Source organism: Budorcas taxicolor, chromosome 15 (genome assembly GCF_023091745.1).
Source record: "Budorcas taxicolor isolate Tak-1 chromosome 15, Takin1.1, whole genome shotgun sequence".
Classification (NCBI taxonomy): domain Eukaryota; kingdom Metazoa; phylum Chordata; class Mammalia; order Artiodactyla; family Bovidae; genus Budorcas; species Budorcas taxicolor.
In genome coordinates, this window is record NC_068924.1 from 61,055,622 (window position 1) to 61,080,853 (window position 25,232).

Sequence of the window (25,232 nt, forward strand, 5' to 3'; positions counted from 1 at the left end):
TCCTATGGAAAATGTTTAGATGACACACAAACAAAGGAGGAAAAAACCCAACAATACCAGCTATTAACACTTCCATGTGCATTATTCCAGTCTTATATACCTGCATACACATTCTTCAACAGGATCACACCGCTCATGTTGCTTTGTCATCTCCTGTGCTTAACAATACTCGCTAATGTTAAATAGAGAGTGTCTATGCTATGCTGTACTTAGTCGCTCAGTCATGTACGACTCTTTGCAGCCCCACGGACTGTAGCCCACCTGGCTCCTCTGTCCATGGGGATTCTCCAGGCAAGAAGAGTGGGTTGCCATGCCCTTCTCTAGGAAAGAGTAATAAATACGCTTAAACATTCTCTTTTGTCACTTGCAATGCTGGATTCTATTATATTCCACTGTATAGAAGCACCACAATTTATCAAATATTCTTTTGTTGCATACTGAGGATTTTGATTCCAAGTTTTGTTAATTGGGATTGGAATCTTTGTAAATAAACCTTCACACACATCTGTGATTATCTTCTTAGGATAAATACTTAGAAGCAGAATTGCTGGGTCAAAGAGTAAATTGTTAAGGATTTTGATATAAGTTAATGCCCTCCAGAAAGGTGGTACCAATTTATATCCTCCATAGCAGTGTATAAGCAGGCCAATTTTCTTGTCAATTTTAAAATGTTTTATCAATTTGACTGTGTTCTCTCATTTCCATACAAATTTAAAGAGATGTGCTCAGTGGAAAGATGACTGCTGCTACCATCTATGATGGAATAACCAGGATCAGAATAACCGCTCTGAGAACAACTACAGGAACTGGATGAAACGTACAAGGAAAGCTGTGTGGAAGTTTGAAGAGAAAAATCAAGGCAGCAGGACTCTCCAGGCTGCACCCCCGAGGACAGGGTAACACTCTTGCCACTGCTGTTTCTCATCAGGGCATTTGTTAATCTGCCTCATGGGGAATAAAGACTGAAGAAATAACAGCAACCTATGGGGTCGCACAGAGTCGACAAAATTGAAAAGCCCAACATGCTGGAGAAAGTGAGCAAATTCCTCTCAAGGTCTTTGCTGACTCTCAAGCTGCACATGCTCAGAGAAAAGAGAGAAATCAGCTGAAGCAACTGTATGCAGCTAAAGTCTCAGGAGGAGACGACAGTCTCATTACACTGAGGACCCAAAAATGAGATTTCAGGGCTGCAAGGAGGAGGGCGAAGACTCTATAGACTTTCAGTTTCGACCCAAGAAGTATTACTCCCTTAGAATGAAGGCAAACTTTACATTGACAAACCTTGATCAAGATTATCTACCCATATATCATCTGTCAGCTAGTAGGAAATGAAATCATCTCTGAAGGGAAACACTACCATCCAGAGCCTGTACATCATCATTTTATACACAAAGACTGGCTTTCACTCAAACATACCAAGTCTACTAGCAAAGAGGAACAGAAGAATTAATTTTAATAAAATAGAAACAGTCCCACAGACTCACACAGATTTAAAAACAGCTATGATTAACATACATCAGAGATAAAAGGCTAATATCCATCCCAACATATAAAGAACTCTAAAACTGAAGGAGAGAAATGTCAAAAACCCAATACCAAAATACGCAAAAGTCACAGACAATTCACAGATAAAGATTTTAAATGACTTTTAAACATTTGAAAAGATGGACAACTTTAGTTAGAAGTTATACCTGTGCTGAGATACCATTTCTCAATTATTAGATTTGGTAAAAATTGCAAAGCTTGATAGCACATTCTACTGATAGAGGCATGAGGAAAGAGACTTTTATACATTGCTGGTGGGAATGTTTCCCACACCTTTATGGGAGGAGAATTTGACAATATCTAACAAAACCACAAGTAAGCTTACCTTTTAAATTGCATCTAATAATTTTCCTTGAAAATACACCTTCAAGAATGTAAAAAAAAAAAAAAGAAAGAAAGAAAGAAAGAAACCATATGAACAAAGGACATTATCTGTAACTAAACAATATTGTGAAAAAACACACATTAAAAAAAAACACACACATAAGAGATTGGTTGAATGAACTATGGTTTATTCACACAATAGTATACTGAAAGGGAAAGCTGCTTGGTCTTGCCTGATTCTTTGTGACCCTGTGGACTGTACAGTCCATGGAATTCTCTAGACCAGAATACTCGAGTGGGTAGACTTTCCCTGCTCCAGGGCATCTTCCCAACCCAGGGATCAAACTCAGGTCTCCTGTACTGCAGGCAGATTCCTTACCAGCTGAGTCACAAGGAAAGCCCCAATACTATACTATGTAACTGTAAATAAAAACTAAATAAGACATGATATGGAGTGATTTACAGAATATATTTGTTGTCAATCAATAAAAGCAGTGGTTTTTAACCTGGTGTGGTTCAGTGGTTAAGAATACACCTTTCAATGCAAGGGACATAAGTTCAATGTCTGCTTGGGGAACTAAGATCCCCCATGCCAGGGGGCAAACCAAGCACTGCAGAGTACACGTGCTGCAGTGAAAACCCAGCACAGCCCCCCAAAAAATCAATAAAAGCAAAGTGCAAAGGGGCATATATAGAATGATACTTTTGTGCAAGAAAGAAGAGGAAATAAGATAATATAAATGTATTTACTTTTATTTAAAAAACAATCCAGGAAGAATAAACCAGAAACTTATAAGAGTGCATTAAGGTGCATGTGGTGGGAAAGAGGAAGTAATACTCCTCTGAATATAGATTTTTGTGTAATTTTGAGTTTTAGAAGCATGTTAATGCTTTACATACTCATACAAAATGATGATGATGATGTTAAATTAACAGTGATGGAGGGGAAAGAAGTCAAAAATGGAATACAAACAGAAATAAATGAGCCTAACTAAAATTCAAATGAATAACATAATCACACTGAAGGGAAAAATAATTACTTTTGAATGCAGAGTTTTAATTATATACTCTCAGTTTGGAAACAAAAATCTTTTTACAAGCATTGAACACTAGTTAATCAGCATGATTTTTTATAGTGGTTCAGTTCAGTTCAGTTCAGTTCAGTCACTCAGTCATGTCCGACTCTTTGCAACCCCATGAGTCGCAGCACACTAGGCCTCCCTGTCCATCACCATCTCCCGGAGTTCACTCAGACTCACGTCCATCGAGTCAGTGATGCCATCCAACCATCTCATCCTCTGTTGTCCCCTTTTCCTCCTGCCCCCAACCCCTCCCAGCATCAGAGTCTTTTCCAATGAGTCAACTCTTCGCATGAGGTGGCCAAAGTACTGGAGTTTCAGCTTTAGCATCATTCCTTCCAAAGAACACCCAGGGCTAATCTCCTTTAGAATGGACTGGTTGGATCTCCTTAGCAAATCTAAAACACTCTCTGTGAATCTAAACCTAGGCAAGTGAGTAAAATATACTGAGAATAATCTTAGCCAGATTCGTCACTTGTAAAAAGGATTTACAAATATAGAAAGGAAAAAGACTAAACTGAACATTCTGGTGTTAGATTAGATCTGGGAGCATCAATATGAACTCCATGGTTAGAGGCAGATATAGAGATTTCCTAATCCAGCTGAGACTAGATATAATGGCTGAGACTAGATATAATATAGTACATTTTCTACTGCAGTAGAAAATCAGCACACTTGGTGTCTGCTTCCCTTGTGGTTCAGCTGGTAAAGAATCCACCTGCAATGCGGGAGACCTGGGTTTGATCCCTGGGTTGGGAAGATCCCCTGGAGAAGGGAAAGGCTACCCTGGCCTGGAGAATTCCGTGAACTGTATAGCCCAAGGGGTCACAAAGAGTTGGACATGACTGAGCGACTTTCACTTCACTTCACTTGGTGTCTAGACTTAAGTTTCGTTTTCTTTTTTTGGCCACGCCACGCAGCATGTGGAATCTTAGTTTCCAAACCAAGGACTGAACCCTTATCCCCTGCATTGGAAGCACGGAGTCTCAACCACTGGACCACCAAAGAAGTTCCCAGATCTAAGTTTCTAAATACCCACCTCCACACAAAGGAACCAAGGCTCCTCAAAGGAAACAACTGATTACACTGCTAGGGCAGATAAAGTAAAAGATGATCCTGGAATATCTCACTGTGCCAGAAAGTAATGAAATGTACAAAGAATGATAAGCATGTCACAAGTTCAGGGGAGCTTGTCTGAGTGGGTTCCCAAGGGTCAAATCTGAAATATCTGAGTATCAAATTAAAACGAGATCAATGGATTATAACATTTTGAATTAAATAACAATTCTTAAGTCTACCAAATTAATAAATGGGGGTGAAGGATGCTGAGTAATAAATGTAGAAAGGATAATGGAGTTAGAAAAATCATCATTTTGCAAATACCATAGTAATAACTGATTCAGTCAACAATCATTGATGGATGATAAAGTATACTGGGTACAGTTTTGGTGAGAAGCAGATAACTTCCACAATCTCAAAATAGTTCCCCACAAATTACATATTCATTACAAATTAATAATATTAAGTTTATGATGGCTCATACTGGTAAGACATCTCCTTATGTAAGTTATCAAAGTTAGTATCACTAATATTGAATCAAATGAACATCCACTGCCTCCTGATACAATGGCCTGAGAAGGACACAACATCACTTTTGTGTTATCTGAATCTAATCATAATGAAACACCAGAGAAACCAAAATTTAAAAATTCTACAAAGTACTTGCTTTGTACTCTTCAAAAATATCAAGATCATGAAAGACAAAGGGAGAAGAATTGTTTCAATTAAAGAAGATTAAACAACCATGACAACTAAATGCAATGCATAATCCTAGATTACATACTTAACTGGGAAAAGACCAGGAGCTGACTGTGGCTCAGATCATGAGCTCCTTATTGCCAAATTCAGACTTAAATTGAAGGAAGTAGGGAAAATCACTAAACCATTCAGGTATGACCTAAATCAAATCCCTTATATTTATACAGTGGAAGTTAGAAATAGATTTAAGGGACTAGATCTGATAGATAGAGTGCCTGATGAACTATGGACTGAGGTTCATGACATTGTACAGGAGACAGGGATCAAGACTATCCCCATGGAAGAGAAATGCAAAAAAGCAAAATGGCTGTCTGGGGAGGCCTTACAAATAGCTGTGAAAAGAAGAGAAGAGAAAAGCAAAGGAGAAAAGGAAAGATATAAGCATCTGAATGCAGAGTTCCAAAGAATAGCAAGGAGATATAAGAAAGCCTTCCTCAGTGATCAATGCAAAGAAATAGAGGAAAACAACAGAATGGGAAAGACTAGAGATCTCTTCAAGAAAATTAGAGATACCAAGGGAACATTTCATGCAAAGATGGGCTCAATAAAGGACAGAAATGGTCTGGACCTAACAGAAGCAGAAGATATTAAGAAGAGGTGGCAAGAATACACAGAAGAACTGTACAAAAAAGATCTTCACGACCAAGATGATCATGATGGTGTGATCACTCACCTAGAGCCAGACATCCTGGAATGTGAAGTCAAGTGGGCCTTAGAAAGCATCACGATGAACAAAGCTAGTGGAGGTGATGGAATTCCAGTTGAGCTATTTCAAATCCTGAAAGATGATGCTATGAAAGTGCTGCACTCAATATGCCAGCAAATTGGAAAACTCAGCAGTGGCCACAGGACTGGAAAAGGTCAGTTTTCATTCCAATCCCAAAGAAAGGCAATGCAAAAGAATGCTCAAACTACCACACAATTGTACTCATCTCACACGCTAGTAAAGTAATGCTCAAAATTCTTCAAGCCAGGCTTCAGCACTACATGAACTGTGAACTTCCAGATGTTCAAGCTGGTTTTAGAAAAGGCAGAGGAACCAGAGATCAAATTGCCAACATCCACTGGATCATTGAAAAAGCAAGAGAGTTCCAGAAAAACATCTATTTCTGTTTTATTGATTATGCCAAAGCCTTTGACTGTGTGGATCACAATAAACTGTGGAACATTCTGAAAGAGATGGGAATACCAGACCACTTGACCTGCCTCTTGAGAAACCTATATTCAGGTCAGGAAGCAACAGTTAGAACTGGACATGGAACAACAGACTGGTTCCAAATAGGAAAAGGAGTATGTCAAGGCTGTATATTGTCACCCTGCTTATTTAACTTATATGCAGAGTACATCATGAGAAACTCTGGGCTGGAAGAAGCACAAGCTGGAATCAAGATTGCTGGGAAAAATATCAATAACCTCAGATATGCAGATGACACCACCCTTATGGCAGAAAGTGAAGAGAAACTAAAAAGCCTCTTGATGAAAGTGAAAGAGGAGAGTGAAAAAGTTGGCTTAAAGCTCAACATTCAGAAAACAAAGATCATGGCATCTGGTCCCATCACTTCATGGGAAATAGATGGGGAAACAGTGTCAGACTTTATTTTTGGGGGCTCCAAAATCACTGCGGATGGTGACTGCAGCCATAAAATTAAAAGACGCTTACTCCTTGGAAGGAAAGTTATGACCAACCTAGATAGCATATTCAAAAGCAGAGACATTACTTTGCCAACAAAGGTCCGTCTAGTCAAGGCTATGGTTTTTCCAGTGGTCATGTATGGATGCGAGAGTTGGACTGTGAAGAAAGCTGAGTGCCAAAGAATTGATGCTTTTGAAATATGGTGTTGGGGAAGACTGTTGAGAGTCCCTTGGACTGCAAGGAAATCCAACCAGTCCATTCTGAAGGAGATCAGCCCTGGGATTTCTTTGGAAGGAATGATGCTAAAGCCGAAACTCCAGTACTTTGGCCACCTCATGCGAAGAGTTGACTCATTGGAAAAGACCCTGATGCTGAGAGGGAGGAAAAGGGGATGACAGAGGATGAGATGGCTGGATGGCATCACTGACTCGATGGACGTGAGTCTGAGCGAACTCTGGGTGATGATGATGGACAGGCAGGCCTGGCGTGCTGCAATTCATGGGGTCGCAAAGAGTCGGACACGACTGAGCGACTGAACTGAACTGATAAGGGAAATTTTTGGAGTAATTGACTCCAAAAATTGGAGTAAAGTAAAATTTTAATTTAGATTGTAGATCAGATAACAGTATTGTATCAATAGTAAATTTTCTAATTTTGTAGTTGTACTTTAGTTACATAAGATAAATTCCTTGTTTTTAGTAGATACAAACTGAAGAATTTAGAAATAAAGAAGTATGACGTCTGCAACGTCTTGCCAAATGGTTCAGAAAGAATACTGTGTGTGTGTTGGGTAGGTAGGGGGATAATACACAGGCATGAAGGAAAAGATGATAGAGTAAATGAGGAAAAAATGTAAAATATTGGTGAATCTAGTAGAAGACATAAGTAATCCTAATTTAAGATTGACTATAAGCCAAGGAAGAATGGTATAACCTCTAGGATAATCGGAAAAAGAATGTTTAATTAACAAAGGGAAAATTAAACAAGAAAGATACTTTCAAAGCCAAAAGAAAACCATATGTCAGGTGAGAGGACCAAAACAGATTGAGACCAAAAAAAAAAACACAAAACTGTAAGATAGTAAGTAGATAAGAATAAAAATGAGCAATAATTACATGGATTGCAATGAAGTACAGATGGAGGAGCCTGGTAGGCTGCAGTCCATGGGGTCGCGAAGAGTAAAACACGACGGAGTGACTTCACTTTCACTTTTCACTTTCATGCATTGGAAAAGGAAGTGGCAACCCACTCCAGTGTTCTTGCCTGGAGAATCCCAGGGACAGCAGAGCCTGGTGGGCTGCCATCTATGGGGTCACACAGAGTCGGACACGACTGAAGTGACTTAGTAGCAGTAGTAGTAGTACTCCAAATAATAGGCATAGACTTTAAGAATGGATATTTTTAAAACCCAACTACATGTTATTTATAATAGACACAACTTAAATACAAGGAAACAGAAAAGTCAGTAGTAAAATGACAGGAAACATACAAACATAAACAAGGAAAAAGGGTAACGAAGATATACTAATGACAGACAAAACGGATTTTACGGCAAGAAGTATTACTACACATAAAAGAGAAACTTTGGTAAAGATAAAAAGGTCAATTCAACATGAAGATTTCATAACATAGCCTCAAATAGAGAAAAAACTAACAAAATGAAAGGGCTAATAAATAAATTCCCACTTGCAATGTGTAGCTCTAACACACCTCTCTCAATAGCTCAAAGAAGAAGCAGAAAATAAGTTAATCTATAGAAAATTGAACAGGATTAAAAACTTAACACAGGGCCCACTGATTGGAGAATACACATTATTTTCAGGTATATATACAAGTTACCAAAATAAAACATACACTAGGCCATAAAACAAGTCTCAACAAATTTTAAAGAATTAAAATCAGAGTATGTTCTCTGACCACAGTGGAATTAATCTAAAAATCAATAACCACAACAAAAACACAATATAAAAATCCCCAAAGGCCAGATAATAAATAAAGTTAAACAGGAAATCACAATGGAAAATAAGAAAACATTTTCAACAGAATGGTAATAAAAATATGACATATAAAAACTTATGGGATATACCTAACCTGTAGCTAGAGAAAACACAAGAATTAAACGAAAATCTAAGGATGAAAAGGAATGATCTAAGGATCCATCTCAATAATCTTGAAAAAGAGCAGCAAATTGAACTCAAAGAAAGTCCAAGAATAATAATGAAGATAAGAACAAAAGGCAAGAAAATAGACAAAAAAAAAAAAAAAAAACCACAGTAGAGAAGAAGTCTTTTTCTGTAAAGGGACAAATGGTAAACATTTTAAATTTTGTGGGCCATATGTTACAACTACTTATCTCTGCCATTGTAATGCACAAGCAGGCATAGTCAATACAAAATGAATGGACACAGCTGTGTTTCAGCAAAACTATATTTACAAAACAGGTAATGGGTTATATTTGTCCCATGGGCCATATTTTATCACTTCCTGCAGCAGAAAATATAATAAAGCTAAAAGTTTGTTCTTTGAGAAAATAAAACAAAACAAACAAAATTGATTTAAAAAAACACTAAGAGTATAAAGAGAAAAGAGGGTACAAATTATCAATATAAGAAACAAAAAAGGGACATCACTACAGATCTCCTGGGGAATTAAAAAGATAAGATGTTATAAATAACTTTAGATCAAAAAATTTGGTAATTTTGGTGAAATGCATAATTCATTTTTTAAGATACTAACTTACCAAAACTGACACAAGAAGAAATAGAAAATTCAAATAGCCTTATATCCATTCAAATATGCACCTATAATTAAAAGCCTGTCAACAGAGAAAAGTTTAGGACCAAACGGCTTCATCAGTAAGTTCTTTATTTCATGAACTAATACCAATGTTATATAAATTATTCCAAAGAATAGATAAAATGAATTCATTTCTGAACACATTTTATGAGGCCTATACAGCCTTGATAACAAAACATACCAATAAAGAAAAAATACTACAAGAAAGGAAAAGTACAAGCCAATCTCTCTTATGAACACAGCCGTAATAATTCGGCAAAATGAAATTAAATATTGGCATGTCAAAGCTGGGGATATATAACAGAATAGATTTCAACCAACTTAATTTATAATACTAAGCTGATTTAAAACTTGAAAACCCATCAATATAATTTACTCCCATTAACTAAATAAATAACAAAAGTTATATCATCACTAATATATTAAAAAAGCACTTGATAAAATTCAATGCCAATTCATATTAAAATCCTAACAAAGTAGGAACAAAAGAAACTGCCTTAACTAATAAAGAATACCTTTTTTAAAATCTATATTAAGTATATTAATGGTAAAATAGTGAAAGTTTTACCATTGAAACTGGAAATGAAATCAGGATGACTGCGATCATTTTTATTAAACATTATACTGTGGTCCAAGAGAAAAAAATTTAAATGATTGTTTTTAGGAAAAAAATCACCGTTGTTCACAGATGATATAAGTACACACCTAAAATATTCAAAATAATCTGTTAAGGATTAAAAAGTGAATTTAGCAAAATTCCTTTAAATCATACTTAAAAGTCAATTGTGTTTCTAGATATTAACACTAAACAACTGGAAAAGGAAAATTTAAAACAATACCATTTTTATTAGTAAAACATATGCTACCTAAGAATATTTATCATCAAAAAGATAAATGCCAGATACCTAGAAGCAGAAGTATTAAAAACTGTGCAAGACCTATATACTAAAAACTATGAAACACTGCCAGGAGAAATTAAGAATGACATAAATGGAGGGATATATCATAATCATGGACTGGAAGACCAAGTAATGGGAGGGTCTCCCCAATTGATCTATTTAAGTTCAAATAAATTCTAATCAAAAGCCTAGCTGGCTCTTCTATGAAAACTAATAAACTGATCATAAATTTTACACAGAACTGTAAAAGACAGAACAGTCAAAACAAACATGAAAAAGAATAAAGTTGAAGAATTTAATTATCAATTATCAAGACTTATTATAAAGCATAGCATAATTGAAACAGTGGTGTTGGCACAGGATCAATAAACACACCGATGCAATAGAATAGTGGGTCTGGGAAACAGGCCGTCCTTATAAGACCAAATAATTCATGAAAAAGGTGCCACTGAAATGCAATCAGGAAAGGATAATATTTTTAATAATTTTGTATTTTTGTAATCCCATCTCAAAACATGCACATAACTCAATTCTATATGATTTATAGATTTAAATGTAAATAGAAAAACAATAAAGTTTCTAGAAAGTATTATAGACTATATTTTTAACACTGGGGTAAGCAGAATCTCCTAATACAAAAGAATATAAAAATCACTTATAAAAGAAATGATTAATAAATTTAACTTTTTTTAAATTAAAATTAAGAAGTTGTGTTTATCGAAGGACACCAGTGAGTTATGCAATACATATATCCAAAAAGAACTAATATCCCAAATATATAGAGAACCCCTACAAATCAAAGAAAAATAATTATACAACCCAAATTTTAAAAGAAAAAGTTAAAGACTTCAATGGGCGCATGATGAAAGAGGATACTCAACTGGCCAATAAATATAATTAAAGGTACTAAATATCATTACCCATCAAGAAGAAAAGAAAGTGAAGTCGCTCAGTCATGTCCAACTCTTTGCTACCCCATGGACTGAAGCCCACTAGGCTCCTCAACTGGCCAATAAATATAATTAAAGGTAGTAAATATCATTACCCATCAAGAAGAAAAGAAAGAAAGTGAAGTCGCTCAGTCGTGTCTGACTCTTTCCAACCCCATGGACCGAAGCCCACTAGGCTCCTCCGTCCATGAGATTTTCCAGACAAGAATACTGGAGTGGGTTGTCATTTCTTTCTCCAGGGGATCTTCTTGACCCAGAGATCAAACCTGGGTCTCCTGCAATGCAGGCAGACTCTTTATCATCTGAGCCACCAGGAAAGAGTATGAGTATGAGCCATCAAGAAAATGTAAATTAAAACCACAGTTATTTCACTTCTAAACCCCTCATAATGGCTAAAATTTAATTTTGTTGAGGAGGATGTGGAGAAACTAGAACTTTAATACTCTGCTGGTGGAAGTATAAACTGATAGATATTAATAGAATTTACCGATCTATTTCACAATATTTACTAAAAGTGTACAACTTTATATACTATGACCCAGCAGTTCCACTCTTTGTTATATAGTTTGTAAAAATGCCTACATATGTCCCCTCCAAAAAAACACATACAGGAACATCCACAGCAGTGCTGCTCATAACAGACCCAAACTTAAAACAACACAAGTATTCATCAGTAGTACAATGGATAAACAAAAAGCAGATATCCATGTAACAGGATACTATACAGCCTTAAAAAATGACTTTCTGCTAAAATCACATTAATAAACCTCACAGGCACAATTTTGTATGAAAGGAGCCAAAGAGAAAAGAGTAGCTACTGTATGATTCCTGGTATGTAGATTCCCAAAACACCAGAAATAATCTACAATGTTAGAAATCAGAATGATGGTTACTTTGGGATGAGGGAAGGGACATAAACAAGGCTTCTGTGGGGTTAGTAATGTTCTACACCTTGGTCTGGGGTAGCATTTACGCAAGTATATGACTTTAGGGAAATTCATCAAGCTTCTTTCATCTATAAAGGTGTTATACTTATGGCATCAGCATGGTAGCAGGTGGTGGCTCAGGCAGTAAAGAATCTGCCTGCAATGCTGGAGACCTGGGTTCGATCCCTGAGTCAGGAAGATCCCCAGAGAAGTGAATGGCTATCTACTCTAGTATTCTTGCCTAGGAAACCCCATGGACAGAGGGGCCTGGTGGGTTACAGTCCATGGATTACAAACAGTCAGACATGATTGAGCGACTAACACTTTCACTTTTCAAAATTTGTTCCAAAAAAGAGTGTAATATGAACAAAAATTACTTCATTACTCTAAATTAAGTCTCTAGTGTCCAAAACAATTTATTTTTCCTTTTTATGTATACAAGGAATCTATCTCTTGTCCATTCACCTTCATGCAAACTCAGAAAACTTAAGGGAGTCAAGATTCTTCTTTATTCACTTAATGCCTTATTATATTGATTGTTTTGTGGATATGCACATAATTACACAGCCACAAGCAGGCAATGATAAAAATGAACTTTAACTATCACCTAGTAGAAAGCATAGAGAAGGAAATGGCAACCCACTCCATTGTTCTTGCCTGGAGAATCCCAGGGACAGAGGAGCCTGCTGGGCTGCCGTCTATGGAGTTGCACAGTTGGACACAACTGAAGCAACTTAGCAGCAGCAACAGCAGTAGAAAGCAAGAAATTACTTAGAATCTTTGATGACCTGAAAATAAACTGCCATCCAAGTGACATTGAAAAAGAGAAGTTTCTTTACCTGCACATCTTTATATGAAACTTTCTGAAGGAATCAACCTGCAACATCTGTTCCTCTTGGTAACACACAGGCCAAAATTCATCCACTTAAGCAATACAAAAATCTGAAAAGAGAAGAGTGCTCTGCATGGTACTGAGCTGGCATTTTGACTGACCACTAAGAGAAAGTAGAGGGAAATCATTTCTTAAAACAATTTTAAAGAATTGTATCATTAAGTAGCAAAGCATACTGGCATAATCCAATCAATTTGACAACTGCTTCACAAATATTCAGATTTTCCAAATAATATTAATGGAATTCTAAATCCTCTGGGAAAGTGCCTTGACTCCACAAAGAAAGTTATCACAAGTGGGCACTTTGCTCAAGTCTAAATGTGTGGGGGAGGAGAATCCTGCCATGCAAAGAAATTCTCAGGAAGCTGTGAAGATATTAGCTATTTGACTCAATTGATTCCAAGCTGAAACATAATAGTACATTATAAATCTGTTTTGATTTTACTTAATCTAATGAAAAAATGTTCATCTTTTTGATAAGTGCTCATTAGCTGTTTTTTTCTGACATAAACAGACAAGAAAGATGTTCTTGTGCTGCATTTAAAACTCAACTCAGCTAATTACAGTGCCATGACTCAAAGAACAAAATCAATGCACTGAAGTTTCTCACTTGAATTGTTTTTATAGTTGAATTAAAAATCTGACCAAAAAAATTTTAAAGGGCCCCAGCAGTGTTTTTTACTAAGGTTGAATACTGCTTAAGTAAACAAAGGCTACATTTTAGCCCATTATATAAATTTTTTCTGTCAATTACTAAGAACAGTTGCTAAATTTATCAATCAATGCGTATGTGTTGGGGGTGGGGGTGCTCTCTTTTTTGGGAAGCGCTGATAAATTTGCATAAGCAATTCATTCGATTTCATCTGATCCTCTGTGAAACCAAAAACCAACAAGTAGATAATACCTGGTCAGGGCTGGAGCCTGTCAAGGACCAGTGAATAGCATGAAGAAAAGTGATCATATAAGAATCAAGCCAATTTACAGCCCAGATTTATGTCCAGGACTTTTAGACATATCAGATGTTTTGGGCTTTTTGAACCACCAAGTATTACTCTGCTAAAACATTATTTTGAATGAGAGTGTCAGACTTTATTTTGGGGGGCTCCAAAATCACTGCAGATGATTGCAGCCATGAAATTAAAAGACGCTTACTCCTTGGAAGAAAAGTTATGACCAACCTAGATAGCATATTCAAAAGCAGAGACATTACTTTGCCAACAAAGGTCCATCTAGTCAAGGCTATGGTTTTTCCTGTGGTCACGTATGGATGTGAGAGTTGGACTGTGAAGAAGGCTGAGCACCGAAGAATTGATGCTTTTGAACTGTGGTGTTGGAGAAGACTCTTGAGAGTCCCTTGGACTGCAAGGAGATCCAACCAGTCCATTCTGAAGGAGATCAGCCCTGGGATTTCTTTGGAAGGAATGATGCTAAAGCTGAAACTCCAGTACTTTGGCCACCTCATGAGAAGAGTTGACTCACTGGAAAAGACTCTGATGCTGGGAGGGATTGGGGGCAGGAGGATAAGGGGACGACAGAGGATGAAACGGCTGGATGGCATCACTGACTCGATGGAAGCGAGTCTGAGTGAACTCCGGGAGTTGGTGATGGACAGGGAGGCCTGGCGTGCTGCGATTCATGAGATCGCAAAGAGTCTGACATGACTGAGCAACTGAACTGAACAGAATTAATGCCCGTTCCTAAAATGCTTGATTTTTGCTCCAGGAAATATTTTAACTACAGTAATCTGGGTATCGGGTATCTGATGTCTGGTTATGACTCAAATAATCATTTCACTGATTGTTTAAACTGACTTTTTACTATAAGGTATACTTACCTGAAACTAGAAAATTTAGAAATTATTTTAACTCTATGACACATGAATTATGCATATTGCATGCAAATTTCAAGGCAAAACATCATAAAGAGGAGTAAGTGAATTACTTAAATAATTTGTTACTTCTTCTTACCCTGTCTATGAAGTCAGTAGAAAAATGAATATATGAAACTTTTTAAAGGTTCATTTGAATGAACAAACAGGGTAACAAGAGAATAATCAAGCACTAAACTCATTCAGTGGATGGTTGTCAGAGTCATCTTCATGATTTTGCTAGCATTTCATAGTCTTTAAACGTTTTGAGTACTAAGCAAAAACACATCTTATGTTCAGAAGGAAGTCAAATGGCTTTCATTAACAAAGCTGTAAACACCGTATAACCACCTTGACGCAAAAATGCATAGCTGGGAGGTCAAGAATTCAGGGTGGCAATACCAAGATCAAGTTCCAACTCCACCACCTGCTCTCCAAGGGAAACTGGACAAGATTCCTCACTTCTCTAAGATTCACAAATGGTTAATGTTTGGGGAAAGAATACCTACATTGCTGATTGATACTACATTTAATAAGATGATAGACATGTTAGGTAGGTAGAATAGGAAAAAGGAGTCCAAAATGGGGGTGGCTAAAAGACAAGGAAGGGAAAAGCCCGTGAAAATAGAACAAAAGAAGGTCCGAGGACTGGAGTGAGGACCTCAGGTAAAACAAACAACACTCCTGGCTGGCCCAATTTACATAGGACAGGCCCTGGGAGAGAGAAACATATAAATAGAGGAGCCAGAGCCAGCTCTCTCTCTCCCTCTCCCACGTGCTGGGGCGCTCTTCTCCTCGTGTCTTTTGATCGACGTGCCCTCACGCCTCGAAGATAGATTTTCCTGCTATCTTCTAAATAAAATAGAGCTGTGACACTGAGCTGTAACACTGATTTGTCTAAGAGCTATAACATGGTCCATTCGAGACCTGAGAGCTAGAACACGGTCTATCCAAGACCTGAGAGCTGTGACGTGCCGAGGGGGCTTTCATGTCCGTCACTCCAAATCTCTGTTGTGATGAGACAAAGAACCGAGGAACATACACTCGCGTGACAGATAGAAAGGCCTAGCACAGGGCCTGACACACCATCAGGATTCAAAAATTCAGCTGACACTGACAAACCTGTAGAACTTGAGTCTCAGGGGCCTTTCCAGGGCTGAGGAGTCCCCTTTCTTCCTTTTCATCCTGTGTCATGTTCAATATTCCAGCATTGTCTGGAACAAAATGCAGACCATTTCCTTATATCACACTAACTGGTTCATTTCAGGCATCAAACCTACAACCTTGCCTTTGTTATTATCATCTCAGCGTAACCAGCTCTCTTTATTAGACCTTATTTCAAAGTGTCAGCATGTAAGAGAAATGCAGTACATGGTGCATTTGGTCATTACGGGTCACTGGAAAACCACATTTTTTCTGTAATTCTACTCTATATTTCCATTAGTACTATTTGGCACATAGGAAAAGTTTACCAGCTTGTTAAGTAATGGAATGGGCCATATTCATGTTACTCTGACTTCATCTAAAGCAAATGAAACCATCAATGTTTACATACTTACCAGGTCTGATCCAAGTACCTCATTCCTCCCCATTAATATAAAAGGTTAATGGTCAACCATTAATGAATGCTTACTCAATTCCAAGAACTATGTGAAACTCTTTCATGGACTATTTCACTTAATTCTCCAACAATCCTAGACAGTAGCTACTGACATCCTTATAACCAGAAAGTGAGACTCAGACAGGTTAAGCAATGTATTAAAGGCCGTGCAGCTAGTAAGAGATTATTAGCAAATATTAATACATCCAAGGGCATTCACATCAGTAAAAGTTAATTCCAATGGGGTCAGAACTGGACACCAATTAAATGTTATTCTTTTACTTTGGGGTCATCTGGACACTGCCTAGCAAGCTCATTCTTTCATTTACTTCTGTCTGTATTTACTGACTTTAGATTCATTTAGATAACTAAGATTAAACTTTGGGCAAGTATCTTACATCCCCTAGCATCAATTTCCTCATCTTTAAGATGAGAATATCAAATATTCTGAAGACTAAATAGCATGATATATGTGAAGCACTTGCAGCAGGAACTGGCACATAGTAAGTGCCTAAGCAATGTTTGCTGCTGCTGCTGCTAAGTCACTTCAGTCGTGTCCGACTCTGTGTGACCCCACAGACGGCAGCCCACCAGGCTCCGCCATCTCTGGGATTCTCCAGGCAAGAACACTGGAGTGGGTTGCCACTTCCTTCTCCAATGCATGAAAGTGAAAAGTGAAAGTGAAGTCGCTCATTCGAGTCTGACTCTTAGCGACCCCATGGACTGCAGCCTACCAGGCTCCTCCATCCATGGGATTTTCCAGGCAAGAGTACTTGAGTGGGGTGCCATCACCTCCTCCAAAGCAATGTTCGCTAGCTATCATTAAATGAAAGCATATTTTAAGACACACTACGTAGAAAAGGAAATCATGACACCAATGAGTTGAATTGTGACTTTATCATCACCTCTAGAAACAAATTCTAGGTTTTCTCAGACAGAGATTTTTTTCTTATTAGAATATAGAAAAGGTTTCTAATCACCAAGACTTAAAAAACTGCTACAATATGGGGTCTACTCTCTGCTGTTATAAGTGTACAAACGGCATGATTCTCTTCATCATGATTGTCATTGGGAGGGAGATGGGCTCGCTGTCTTATACATTTCTTTCCTACTGTAAGACACTGAGTTTGAATTAAATCTTCTGTAGAATGAGCACAAAAGAATCATGCTAACTTGACCTCAGAAGACAAGATGAGGAAAATTGAAGGCAGTTTCCTGAAGCACTGCAAAGATAAGGGATTCCTTGGCCTGAGAAGACTCATATGGCTAGAGGCCAAAACAAAAAGTGCTGGATTATTTTGCTTGGTTCCTGGAAACCAAATGCAAATCTAACCAACAATCAATATTTATCATATCTAGCATTATGAAAAGCTCCAGACACGGCACTGGAAATAGAATATGATATTGTTAAGGATGACAGTGACCGTGAGCCTGTGTTTTTAAGCTCAGGATCTGGACTGTGTCCTCTGAGGCCTGAACTCACTCACATTTGCTCAAAGATACCACTCTGGGGTTCCTCTCCTAGACAGGGGAGCACATACTTTGAAGAGCCACAGCATTTAATTCTGCAGACAGTTATTGTAAGGTTGGTGATATTATTCCCCCCAAAAAATGGTTCCTTTGCAAAATATATAGATCAGAAGAGTGAGAGTAAGGAGTAACAGAGGAGCCTCTGGACCAAATATTTTTAAAGTTTGTACCCAAGCTCCTGGAAGAAAAGTACATCAAATCCAAATTTTAAAAATCTGAAAAATACCTGGCCCTGTCAGAATTTTAAAATAAATTGTCATTGTAAAAACTACTTTCCAGTTCCTTGCAGATGAATGTTAACTTGGTTACCAATCAAAAGCTTTTTTATGCATTTAGTCCCAAACTGTCCTGCTGCCTACAAAATCTGCAATAAAGCAATTAGAAACCGTAGAGGAAACAAATGTGTTCAGGAGGCTGGCAGGCTCAGGAAGCAGATCAGGAATATTCACACACTGTCAGGGTGTTTTCTGGCTTTTTCTCTGTTTTATTCATTTATACTCACGTGTGGACAAGGGGGTTGAAAACACTTTGCTAAGAATGAAACCCTGAGATTTATATGTAATTTCTAAGCTTATCCTTGGGAAAGAAGCCACAATCTGTTTTCAGACAAGAGTAAAACACTCGCAATTCCCTTTGAAAAACAACGTCCAATCTTCCCTTAAATTGAGATGCCAGAGCAACTAGATTGTGATTTAAATCAGAGGACAAAATTAGCCCAGGTACACTAGGGTGGAAGGAGAGGCAGAACAGACACTGGTAAATAGCCTATGAATTCAAAATGTAGAGCCTTCTTCCTGCCCCGAGCCAGGTTTGACTTCCAACAAATTAGAGAAATAAATTGGCAGTTCACCTACAATTCCCTGGTAAACAAACATATTTCACCAGCTATTTCATGACCATCTTTTGAGCTGAGCCTTTTTAAATTCCATAAAGTACTGGGCTGTAACGGTAACTCTTGGAGTTCACAATAACCCTTGGCAGGGCTCTAATGAAAAACAAAAATCTCCACCTAATTCCAACAATTTGCCATAGTAACGGAAGCTTTCATATTATTGATACTACCATGGCCTGAGAAAGAGTTAGAACCTCAGTGAGGGGCAGAGGCTGACAACAGAAGCTAAAATATTGCAACTCTTGAGATTCCACTTTCAAGTTGGATTCAAAAAGCACAAATTTGGACCAATATCAACCTCAAGGATGGACTTGGCCAAACAGCTTCATGTGTAGCAGAAAGGACCTGATCATCCTGGTTGAACAGGGGCTTGGCCAGCTAAGACTTCTTTTTGCTATTGGTAATGGATCCATTCAATGGTGGTTCTTATAAACTGGATTAATTGTTTCACCTCCACATTCCCATAAAAGTCAGGACACCTGGGGATTAATCATGGTCCCAGATTCACCTACTCTTCTCTTTGCCTTCTGTAACCAGCTGAGATCTCTACTGGCAGAAAACTGAGGGTTTAGTAGGGAGGGATGGAACACATTCTGATGGGAGGAATTTCTACTCCACAGAGGTGCCTCTATCTCTGCAAATATCTCCCACTGGCAGGTTGGCTGGAACCAGACCTATCTCTCCAAGGCAAAGGCATTTCAGGACTCAGCCCAAGGTGGCACCTATTTAGTCCAACAGTTTGCCAACAATAGAGCTCACAATCTGCGCAGCAGGGGTGTGGTCCCCTCACCCCCAACTCCTTTCCCAGTGAAAGGCACTGATCCCAGGTGAGGGCACATAGCCAGAGACAAGAGAGAGAGTCTTCTAGAAAATAATTTTCGCAAAGGTTCAGGTCGTGATAAGGAATGGGGGATAAGAGATGATTTGCATGAATCTAACACTGTAGCATTAAATTCTGTCCAAGTGGGCTTTTGTTAAAAAAAAAAAAAAAAAGCATTCCAAATGCTGGGAAATGATAATCAATTGAAAGCAAAGTGGTCCTTCCTTACAGAAGAGTTTCAAATTCAACATCTTTTTGATGAAAGAGATGGGTTGGGAGGTAGGAAAGTGAGTTTATAAAAGACACAGCAGATCACAAATGTGCTGATCCAACACTGTCAATGACATCTCATCCCAGATGGCAAGTGAAGGAGACACTGGGATTTAAGGCATCTAGATACTTGCTAACAGAATATGAAGACATTAGGGGGAAAAAAAAAACTAAACAAGAATCCTTAAAATGCATTGTTTAAAAGGCATATACATCTAAAAGTAATCTAATGAACAAGTTCAAAAATAATAAGCATCTAAACCTCAGAATAATGAGAACCTCCAAATGCAGAGAATGGGGATGCTTACTAAATTCAAATCTGTTCAGAGACTTTATTCCAGGGCATGAGGCTGAGCTGCTGTAATGTACACAAGTGGGGTGTAAAGTCAATGGGATTACATTTTCCTAATTATTTTCTGCTTGAGCTTTACAGCACACACACAAAATGAGATCAGCCGGGACTTGCCTCTCTAACAAATCACTCAGATTTAAACATTGCTCACATAAACAAAGGGGGTGGGGTAGGGGGGAGAGAGGCACAAGGCTGGGAAAAGACAGAGAAGGGCTTCTTCAATCACAGTTGCAAGGAACAAAAACCTGGAGGGGGAAAAGAGTTGTTGGACCGCCACCAAATCTCCCCCACTGGAGACAAGAGCCCATCTGCTGAGCTCGGCAACTTCACTTTAACTACCATTCAGCTCGCGTCTCTGCAGAGATCTGTCTGCAGAACTGGCAGATGGACCCCTGCTTCCCTGAGTCGCTGTGTTATTTGTTTAATAAATTTAATTAATATCCATACTGCATTGGATTTCTCCCAGAAAGGAGGCCAAAGTGCTCTCTTTCCCGATAGCTACATGATGAGTGATTTCCCAGAAAAGAGCAGATAACAGTGCCCCGGGGCCACTGAAAAATTAAAAGTACCATGCGCTTACATTTCTTTGCATGTATTCCTATTTCTCGCAATGCACTAATAGCTTTGGTGCATATTTTAACTTTATCAAAGTATGCAGTTCTTAAAGAAGGCAGATTACCTCTTCTTTCAGATCAGTTATATTTGTTGGAATGTTTTTTTACAGAATCCAATTCAACCACATCACTGAACCCCAAAATGGTGAGTCATGAATGTTAAGGAGGTTCTATTTGGCAAGCAGCTAGCTCCACAACCATTGTTAACAAATTGAAATTTTTCTTTGATCATATTGAACTTGTATGATTTCCTAAGCTGGAAAATGTGGCCACTGCAGAATGGAGAATAGAAAGGCTCTTGAACCAAATCAAGGCAGTAACATATTCTCTCTTCACTAAGTGCAGTGCCAAGCTCTTGTTGACAGAGTTCCTGCCATCAACAAGTATGAATTAAAACAGTGCTTCCCTTGCCTTGTTATTCAATGTCATCCTATCTTTCTTGGCAGCATATTTCATCTTAACCTAGATTTCCCAGAGTGTGTGCCCCTTGAGGATAAAACAGTCTAGGAGACATTACGTCGAAGAAGGTTAAACAGGCTTCCTTGCTGCAGGACTTCTCAGAGCCTTTCATGTGCTAACAGGTACTGTGAATATTCCCATAGAGGAGGATGGGGTTCAGTATAAAAGGCAGCATTTCCCCAAACCCAACCCAAAACTTCATCACTATATTCCAGGTCTTAATGTAGGGCTTGGCAGATAGTAGGTACTCATTAGTACTTGTTGAATGAATGAATCAAAGGGATGAGTGAATGAATGAGCAAAGTAAATCCATAGTGGTTTTGCTTAGAGATAACGCTTGGGTACCTGAACCTGACACTGACAAGAGTTAAAGAACGAATGAACAAAATCACCTCAACACTCAGGGAGAATTGAACTTGAACCAAACATTGAATTTGGAGGGATTCCGTTTCAAGATGCTATTTTCTGATATTAAGTTTATTCTGCATTTAAACTCTTCTCTACTGTTCAATATTCTAAACAGTCCCCTCTTCCTTTAGATCATGAAAACCTGATCTTGCTGAATTTTGTAAACTTCTCAGCTCCTTGGCAATATCCTAATTTATTTGTGCTTGATATGCTTAATCTCTTCCTAGGAACTGAGTAATGAATTCAGTTCAATCGTAGGCACTGAGCTGGTGATAAGAATAAAAGATTACTCCTTTCAAGAGAATTATTTTAAGTGCAAAAGCTCGCAAAGGCAGATTTTGAGAGTTTATTAATAATTTCAATGTGAAACTTGTTAAATTGAAATTAAAGTTTTATTTAATAGGAAAAAAAGTTATTTTAATGTAGGTTACCACTCATGCACTTTGTCTAAAACAATCCCCTATTGCTCATTTTCCTTCTGTAATTTTCCTGCAACACTCCATCATGTTGATACAACACTGAGTTCACTGTCTTCCTCCTACAGTTCTAGACACTTACAACTCTTCTCGCTAATTAGATACTCATGGAGGATACGAAGAACTAGCACTGGCTCTTAAATATCCAGAATAATTAGATGACAGAAATCTCTCCTCTAACTCAGCTGGCTACTAATCTCTAAACTTACAGAAAAAAAATCTGCTGTTACTAGTGATTTCAAGCTAATGATCACAGTTTTATGTTGAGAAATCTTAGAAGGCTTTGCTAACATTAAAACCCTTAAGAGGAAAAGGAGAAATGAACCTTAAATAAGCAGAGCATTTTAAAAATTTCCTGCATCAAAATGTTTCTTGAATTGGGAGAATAGATAATCCACAGGTAGAATTAGGTGGTGCCAGTGGTAAACAATATGTCTGCCAGTTCAGGAGATGTAAGAGATGTGGGTTCAATCCCCGGGTCAGGAAGATCCCCTGAAGTAGGAAATGCCAGTCTACTCCAGTATTCTTGCCTGGAAAATTCCATGGCCCTAGGAGCCTGACAGGCTACAATCCATGGGGCTGCAAAGAGTTGGACACAACTGAATACACACACACACACACACACACACAGAACTCAGAAAATATTATGGGCTAGATTTTAGGAAGTAAGGGGAAAAAAGAAGGGGCAGGAAACTTGATATTAATTGCGTGCCTACATACATGCCAGCCAGAGGGTTCGTACCTTTAATAGTAATAATCAGTGAGAGTAAACAGTTACGTGACAGATATTATGATAAATCTTTATATGGATATCTATTCCTGCCAATTAGGTACTATTTTATGATTTTAACTTGAGGAAACCAGGGCTCAGAGATCCTAAGCAACATACCACAGGTCATATGACTAGTAAGTAAAGCCAAGGAGCTCAGTTTGTAACTCTGACAATCTGATTACAGGGCTCATGCTCCCAACCACTATCCGTTCCCACATCTTGCATGTTTACCTTATCTCAGAGACTATATACAACAATATCAGATCCTCTTGGCCCCTCCAGAGTGGAAAAAGACATGATGAAAATATTTCACCTTAATACTCCAAATATATAGCAATGGCAGAACTGTGTCATAACTGATGTTGATAAAGACAAGCCCTGAACTAAAATCTGTAAACTTTATCAAAAGCCAAGGTCCCTCTGCACTGGCTTAGCCCTCTTTTCCTCTACCACATTGTCTAGCCTATATTTCAATGTGATTTTCTCTTGCAGGTGTCATTTTCAATAGTCTACGTAATGTGATACACTGTAATTGTTTATATTCCATCCTCAATCTTCTCATCACTTTGGGAGCAGCAATTACTACAGACAGCACTATTCAACAATAGACACAGACAAAAGACAAATAAGTACCTCTCTACAGTTGTTTGCCTTCTCCCTCAAAGACCTCATTTTCCTTCAAGGCAACATGAAATTTTTTTCTTTGAGTGTATGTGTTATTTTTTTTATGTTTATTGGAGTATAGTTGACTTACAATGGTGTGTTAGTTTCAGGTATACAGGCAAAGTGAATCAGTTATACATATACATACGTCCACTCTTTTAGATTCTTTGCCCATATAGGCCATTCAGTCAGTCAATTCAGTCGCTCAGTCATGTCCGACTCTTTGCAACCCCATGAATCGCAGCATGCCAGGCCTCCCTGTCCATCACCAACTCCTGGAGTGCACCCAAACCCACATCCATTGAGTCAGTGATACCATCCAACCATCTCATCCTCTGTCGTCCCCTTCTCCTCCTGCCCTCAATCTTTCCCCACATCAGGGTCTTTTCAAATGAGTCAGCTCTTTGCACCAGGTGGCCAAAATATTGGAGCTTCAGTTTCAACATCAGTCCTTCCAAAGAACACCCAGGACTGATCTCCTTTAGGATGGACTGGTTGGATCTCCTTGCAGTCCAAGGGACTCTCCAGAGTCTTCTCCAACACCACAGTTCAAGAGCATCAATTCTTTGGCGCTCAGCTTTCTTCACAGTCCAACTCTCACATCTATACATGACCACTGGCCTAGACAGACCTTTGTTGGCAAAGTAATGTCTCTGCTTTTTAATATGCTATCTAGGTTTCGTAACTTTCCTTCCAAGGAGTAAGCGTCTTTTAATTTCATGGCTGCAATCACCATCTGCAGTGATTTTGGAGCCCAGAAAAATAAGGTCAGCCACTGTTTCCACAGTTTCCCCATCTATTTGCCATGAAGTGATGGAACCAGATGCCATGATCTTAGTTTTCTAGAATGTTGAGCTTTAAGCCAACGTTTTCACTCTCCTCTTTCACTTTCATCAACAGGCTCTTTAGTTCTTCTTCACTTTCTGCCATAAGGGTGGTATCATCTGCATATCTGAGGTTATTGATATTTCTCCCACCAATCTTGATTCCAGCTTGTGCTTCCTCCAGCCCAGCGTTTCTTACGATAGGCCATTACAAAGTATTGAATAGAGTTCCCTGTGTGACACTTTAGGTCATTATTAGTTACCTATTTTATATATAGCAGTGCATACATGTCAATTCCAGAAAAATTTCACGAATATTCTGGCTATCTACTAGTTATAAGGGCTTCCCAGGTGGCATTAGTGGTAAAGAATCTCCCTGCTAATACAGGAGATGCAAGAGATGCAGGCTTGGTCCCAGGGTTGGGAAGATCCCCTGGAGTAGGAAATGGCACCCCACTCCAGTATCCTTGCCTGAAAAATGCCATGAACAAGAGGAGCCTGATGGGCTACAGTCCATGGGGTTGCAAAGAGTTGGACACGACTGACTGACTGACCACACACACACACACACATCACTTATAAATATTAATAAGCATGCATTAAGCACCTTCTGAGTGCCGCTCCCCACCCCCCCACTAGATGCTGGATAGGATACACTCTGTTATCCCTACTTCACATAAATACTGTATTATTTATTTATTTGTACTATAACAAATGACCCCCAAACTTCAAAGCTTAAAAAAATAAACATTTATTCTCTCACTGTTTCTGTGGGTAAGGAATTTGGACACAGCTTAGTTGGATGTCTCTGGCTTAAGTTCTC

General features: G+C 38.3%; 1 protein-coding gene across 1 annotated transcript in view; it reads right to left on the bottom strand.

The window, feature by feature from the left end:
* The window catches only part of LOC128059930 (uncharacterized), a 199,941-nt gene that overhangs the window by 106,717 nt on the left and 67,992 nt on the right, over positions 1 to 25,232 (bottom strand). The window lies entirely within an intron of this gene.